The sequence below is a fragment of the Suncus etruscus genome, chromosome 17, assembly GCF_024139225.1.
Source record: "Suncus etruscus isolate mSunEtr1 chromosome 17, mSunEtr1.pri.cur, whole genome shotgun sequence".
NCBI lineage: Eukaryota > Metazoa > Chordata > Mammalia > Eulipotyphla > Soricidae > Suncus > Suncus etruscus.
The window spans coordinates 30,873,344-30,879,343 of record NC_064864.1 but is presented as its reverse complement, the minus strand read 5'-3'; the positions used below and the strand labels follow the sequence as shown (position 1 = coordinate 30,879,343).

General features: G+C 34.5%; 1 non-coding gene across 1 annotated transcript; it reads right to left on the bottom strand.

The window, feature by feature from the left end:
- Positions 1 to 3,906: 3,906 nt before the first annotated feature.
- Positions 3,907 to 4,013, bottom strand: LOC125995231 (U6 spliceosomal RNA). The gene has a single exon (XR_007490785.1). It is a non-coding gene; the product is annotated as a U6 spliceosomal RNA (small nuclear RNA).
- Between the last annotated feature and the right edge of the window lie 1,987 nt (positions 4,014 to 6,000).

Genomic DNA, 6,000 nt, shown 5'->3' with positions numbered 1-6,000 from the left:
ACTTCTTGTTATGAGTTTTCTTTTGTGGTTATTATTTTATTTTTTTTCTGAGTATATGGTGATTTTCGAGAAGGATCCAGACTCCCTGTGGCTAATGTCTCCTAATGATGTTATGCAACATGGCTCAGGGATCCTTCCCTTTGAAAAATTGTAACCACTGTCCCCAAATTTGTGACTTAAAATCAGTAACCCTAAATTGCACAGTCTTGGCATTATTTACATTGAGAAAATGTCAAGAGTAAGCCCTATAATTCTATAAAAAGCTGCCCCTAATTACAGTTTATTTAAAATCTTGAGATGCCTCTACTATTGTCTTCTCTCTCTCGCCAGAACTACCATTCTGAGGTTCAGGATAAATCACTTATTTATGGATACACACAGAAGACTTCTCTGAAGAACATACAATTTTCTGGTTCACTCTGCTGGAACCCAGAACTGTTCAAGAATTCTATAGAAAATTAGTGGGGTTTTGAAATTTGACACTCAGAGTATTTATACAACGGACTGAAAATAGATTTCTTACATTTTTCCATTTGTGTTTCTGGCTGATGAGATGATGAAAACACACTAGTTGTGACATTTACATCCTGCTTCTAGTTTACCCAAAGGAATTTCAGTCCACTTTAAAAAAAAAGCCAGGGGGAACAGGGGATAAACCAAATAAGTAAACTATAGAAGTGAAACAAATAAATTTGACAATTATAAAATAAGAAATTTGTGTTTTCTGGGCCAACTGAGTTCTGAAAGGATACTAAACACTAGGCTATGTGTATCCAGAGAGACTTGTCGTGGTTCCTGTAGTTCCTTCTACCACTGCTGGGATAGAGGGTGGCCATATTTCTCCAGTAAGAATATTCTAGATTTCAAACAGCCTTAGTGTTGTGTTACACTGTTATTGGATGTGATATTCCAAACCACACTTCACTTTGAATTTGCATCACTGTCAGGCATTCGTTCCCATTGCTTCAGAGGGAGAAGATGGAGCCAGATGAAGATTTAGCAAACACACATATAAGCCTTTGCACATTTCCTCTCTGATATATGACCTAATAGGTTAATAACCTTGGAAATATTTGATCTTGGTGCCATGAATTCCCATGGTCAATGGCATACTGAAGGCTAGTTCTTAAAGTTTTTCCTGCTGAAACTTTATTACCAATAAAAAAATCTCAAAGGTACAATAGGAATAAACTGCATGTTAGACCAATGAGTTCCTTGGGAGGAGGAGGGTCTAAACCCACTCCTTTGATTAAATCTGGCCTATATAATGAAAAATATACCCAAACGGTCCCTCTTAGCTCCCCATACAGCATCCATCCTCAAGGCCTGCACAGTGCCTAAATGAAGGTGGGTCTCATTGATTAAAAGAGAACATTTTTTTTTTTTTGGGTCACACCCGGCGGTGCTCAGGGGTTACTCCTGGCTGTCTGCTCAGAAATAGCTCCTGGCAGGCACGGGGGACCATATGGGACACCGGGATTCGAACCAACCACCTTTGGTCCTGGATCGGCTGCTTGCAAGGCAAACACCGCTGTGCTATCTCTCCGGGCCCAAAAGAGAACATTTTTATTCACAACAATGAATACCATTGTCACCATCAAGTATGGCAAATAGGTAGAAAAAATAAACAATTCATTTTCAGTGAAACCAATTCCAAACGATGACAATCTTCAAGCACTCTGTATTTTCAAAGTAGAGGAACTGCTTTTCTTAATGTTTGTCTGAAAAGCACCAACGAAACCTGACCAAGCAAATTCATTCTTAATTTTTAAATTCTCATCCATTTTAAGAAAAATAAAAGCTGCCTGTTTCTGATTCACTTTTACTTGATTTGTCAAAATACTTTTTACAGACACATTTGCTGTTTAAAAGTCCTTGTGAAATTTGTCAGAAACACTGCATTCTAAGACAAAGAATTGGATATGGGTAAAAGTCCTCAATTCCAACCTTGATTTCAGGTCCATGTTTCATCTCCCTGGAGGAGTATGAGATCCAAAACAGAGCCTCTAATCTTTTCTACTTTTGTGAGAGTAGACAAGGATTTAAAAAAAAAAAGAGGTGGTGGTTGTTTGTCCTCAGATCCCCAACCAAGTCTTAGAGGTTTGGCTAAAAAACTTAAACATCCTTCCCAGAGGAGAGTAAATAGAGCCTTATGAAAATACAGCATTTGTGTTCCTTTGACTTCATGAATTTATGTACTTGAAGTTCAGCATGATAAATGAATGTGTTTTTTCTGTGGTTACCTCTATTTTGTCTGCTATATAAGGGCCTGTATTCATTCAAGTGATATCTAAAATGGCAAATCATTACAAAAACACTTTCAAATTCCATTCTTTTAAAATGTTTTAAAATTGAGGAAATAATTTTCATGTGATAAAATATAAAAGTCTTGAGTATACAAATTGAGGGGTATTGAAATGTAAGATGTTCATATAGCTAAAAACCTCACCAAATTACAGAATATTTTCATTACTCCAGTTTGCTTATGCCGATTTGTATTACCAACAAACTTCTGGTGTTTTGAATTGGTTCATAATAGTGGAAAATTTCTAAACTTATCTTAAATATTCCACCTTGGAATTATTGTCCTGTGTGATCCTTTCCACCTATCAGTAGACTGTGTCAGGTTATTCACAAGTTGTTCAAGATTTACTCACAGAGGCTGTGACTTGTGTTTTGCTTGCTATCTCTTAAGCTAATTCTTAGTCATACAGGTCTAAAGGGACAGACCTGTAAGGAGAGTGGTTTTTTAGTCAAAAGTCACCAGCATCTCAGATCTGCCAACACTCACACTTGTGAACATGGGAACCAAAAGTCCCTCAGTCAGGTTCAGAGATAATAGAAACCGTGGCCATTATCTTGAAGTAGCTTTGTGAGCGACCCCAAACTAAAGACACTCTTTTAGCCATGAAAGGACTTCACACTTTAGAAAGTGTGACATAATATAAACTTATTATGTTAAGTTGATTAAATTTTGTCATAATTTGTTATGCAGGGGAGGGGAAAATTTGTTATGCAATGATGAATAACTAATGCAATAAATTTGCTTGGAACTTCAAAATTATGAAATCATATATTCTTGTTTAATGGTGTATCTGCAGGACAATGTTTCACTCTTTTTCATTATTAGTAAATCTCATTGCATGAATACATGATGATTTCTTTAACTACTGTCCCATTGATAAATATTTAGGTTATTTCCAGGTCTATGCTTTTGTTTGTGTGGCTTTTGGTTTTTGGGCCACACCCGGTGATGCTCAGGGGTTACTCCTGGCTATGCCATCAAAAATCGCTCCTGGTTTTGGGAGACCATATGGGATGCTGGGGATTGAACCAAGGTCCATCCTGGGTCAGCTGTGTGCAAGGCAAACACCCTACCACCGTGCTATCACTCTAACCTCAGTTTTATGTTTTTTTTATTTGAATTAATTGAATAGTATTATAAAGGTTCTTATACAACTCTTTCTATGAACACATTTCTGTTTTACTTATGTAAATACATAAGGATATGTATCGCATAAAGATATGATTGTTGGGTAATTTTTTGATTAATCTTAGAAACAAATTAAAAATAGATCCTAATGATCTATTCAAAAATGTCTTTTTTTGAAATATCTATTTGGGGATTTTTATGATTATTTTTATTCCTTTTCAGCTCCTTTAGGAGAAAACTGAGGTTGTTGATCTTAGAATATGCTTCCTCTCTAATATTTAATATTTAAATATTAAATAATTAAACTCTTGTAAATTGTTATGTATTTTCAATTATTCAATTTAAAATATTTTCTATTTTTGGTAATTAATTAATTAGTATTCAAATATTTGGGATGATTTTTTAAAATAATTGACTTCTAAATTTCACTCTTATCAGAGTAAATTTGGTTATATATTTTTTTTTTTTTTTTTAAAAATATGGAACGCTTCACGAATTTGCGTGTCATCCTTGCGCAGGGGCCATGCTAATCTTCTCTGTATCGTTCCAATTTTAGTATATGTGCTGCCGAAGCGAGCACTGGTTATATATTAATATTCAAAAATCTCTTCCTCACACCTATATTCATTGCAGCACTATTTACAATAACCAGACTCTGGAAACAACCAAGATGCCCTTCAACAGATGCATGGCTAAAGAAACTGTGATACATATACACAATGGAATATTATGCAGCCATCAGGAGAGATGAAGTCATGAAATTTTATACATGAATGAACATAGAAACCATCTTGCTGAGTGAAATAAGTTAGAGGGAGAGAGAGACACACAGAACAGTCTCACTTATTTATGGATTTTAAGAAAAATAAATAAAATAATAATAAATAATAATAAATAAATAAATAAAAATAAGACAATAATGTAATAATGCCCAGAGATGAGGGCTAGAAGGACAGGCTCACAATATGAAACTCATCACAAAGAGTGGTAAGTGCAGTTAAAGAAATAACTACACTAACAACTACCATGACAATGTTAAAGAGTGAATGTAAAATGCCTGTCTTGATACAGGTAGGGGATGGGGGAGGAGAGAGACAAGGGGTAATGGTGGTGGGAACGTTGCATTGGTGAAGGGGGGAGGTGTTCTTTTTATGACTGAAACCCAACTACAATCAAGTTTGTAATCATGGTGTTTAAATAAAGTTATTATTTAAAAAGAAAAAATATACACACTTCTTTTGTTTTTAAATTGTATATATCTGTTTGTTATGTTTTTATGTAATGTGTATTTCAATATCATTTTATTATGATGTCTTGAGTATATTTCAGCTATTTCACTTACAGTTGGCTTGTGGTTAAAACTTCTTTTTTTAGACCTACTTTATTTTCTATTTTGATATGTACTATTATTGAGAGTGTATAGTCCAATTATGTTTAATGTAATTATTCATAGACTTGGTCAACTATTTCTTCCTTTTTTGCATTCTTATTTTCTGTCTTCCTTTCTTTCTTTTTCTTACTTTAATTCTTCCTTTTTAGGTCATCTTCCTTATTTCTTATTTTCTCCTTCCTTTCTTCATTCCTTCCCCTTGCCACTTTCCTTTTTTCTTTTCTTTTTCTTTTCCATTTCCTTCCTTCCTTTAATTTTCTTTCTACCTTCACTCCTTCCTTTCTTCCTTTTCATTGAACATTTTTATGCATTTATTTTTTATATTTTAGTTATGGGGCCAGTGGTTTGATTAAACAGTAAAGTATATGCCTTGAATAATGGACTCAATTTCCAGTACCAGAAATATACATTTGTCTATATGTAATGTGTCTTTTCTTTATCTTAATCTTCTTCCTCATACCTAATTGCTATTGCTAGTACTTCTAATACTGTGTTGATTAAGAGTGTAGATAATTGACATCCCTTATCTAGTGCCTGATCTCTGTGGAAATACTTTTAGTTTTTGCCATTAAGAATAATAACTATAGGGCTGGAGCAGTGGTGCAGGGCGTTAGGTGTCTGCTTTGCGCTCGCTAGCCTAAGAAGGACCAAGGTTTGATCCTTAGGACAGATTGCGGTTCGATTCCCCAGCATCTCATATGGTCCCCCAAGCCAGGAGTGATTTCTGAGTGCATAGCCAGGAGTAACCCCTGAGCATCACTGGGTGTGGCTGAAAAACAAACAAATAAGCAAACAAACAAAAGAATAATAGCTATGGGTTTGCTATAGATAGTTGTTACTCTCTTGAGTAAGGTTTCTTTCACACCTATTTTGTTGAGGGTTTTAATCATGAATAAATTTTGGATCTTGTCAAATGTTTTCTCTGCATCAATTGATGTGATCATATTATTTTATTCTTTCCTTTTACTGATGTGGTATATATTGAATTTGCATATATTGTATATATTGATTTGCATATATTGCATATGTTGAACCATCTATTCATCCCAGAATAAAACCCACATGGTCATGCCATATAATTTTTTGCTGTTATGTTGGATGTTCTTGCTAAGATATTGTTGAGGATTTTTACATCAATGTTCATCAGTGAGATTGGTAAGTAGTTTTTTCTCATGGT